Raw genomic sequence first — 795 nt, forward strand, 5'->3', positions numbered from 1 at the left:
TTCTGTCCAAGTCCCTGTCGCTTGGGCAAGAAACTCTCGCTTGGGCGAGCATAGTCTCGCTTGGGCGCGGGGAAGTTTTGGTTCTGGAATTCCCTCGCCTGGGCGATAGAATCTCGCTTGGGCGAGGCAGCCTCGCCTGGGCGAGTAAGGGCCTCACTTGGGCGAGAACGCCTAGGATTTTAATGAGCCACTTGGGCGAGAGATGTCTTGCTTGAGCGAGGAGAGGCCTCACTTGGGCGATAGTACCTTCGCTCGGGCGAAGAAGGCTTCAGTTTATTTGATATTTAAAGATGAATTGTCGCTTAGGCGAGAGACAATAATTGTGTTTGACTATGTGGATTGATTGGTTGAGTATGTAATAACCCTAGTATGGGTATGTGATATAAACTACTTTGGTATAACACCGTAATTGAATTAAAAAGTAAAGTATTCAAGGTGTTGGAATTAAATAGTCAAACTCGGTAATTAATTTTAAAGAAGGTATTCCGAGAAGGTTGTATGATTTAGGGCGATGCCCAGAAAAGGATACGTGATACCACAGAGCGAGATCGTCTGACCGTAAGTGGCTTGGTCTGGGACCGTCCAGAATATTCAGCGATGGTCGTAGTGGTGGGATGTATTTCCTTTATATTACGTGTTAACGTAAGATCGGGACCCACAAGAAGCATTCCTGAGGGAGATGACTTAAGGTGGGCCGAGCATGGTAAATAATGATTAAAAGATTTAATCATCTAACTGCGGTTAGTGTTCATATGCATATGGTTAATAATGGAGTAGTGGAGAGGAAATTGACGG

The sequence above is a fragment of the Lupinus angustifolius genome, chromosome LG11, assembly GCF_001865875.1.
Source record: "Lupinus angustifolius cultivar Tanjil chromosome LG11, LupAngTanjil_v1.0, whole genome shotgun sequence".
Lineage (NCBI taxonomy): Eukaryota > Viridiplantae > Streptophyta > Magnoliopsida > Fabales > Fabaceae > Lupinus > Lupinus angustifolius.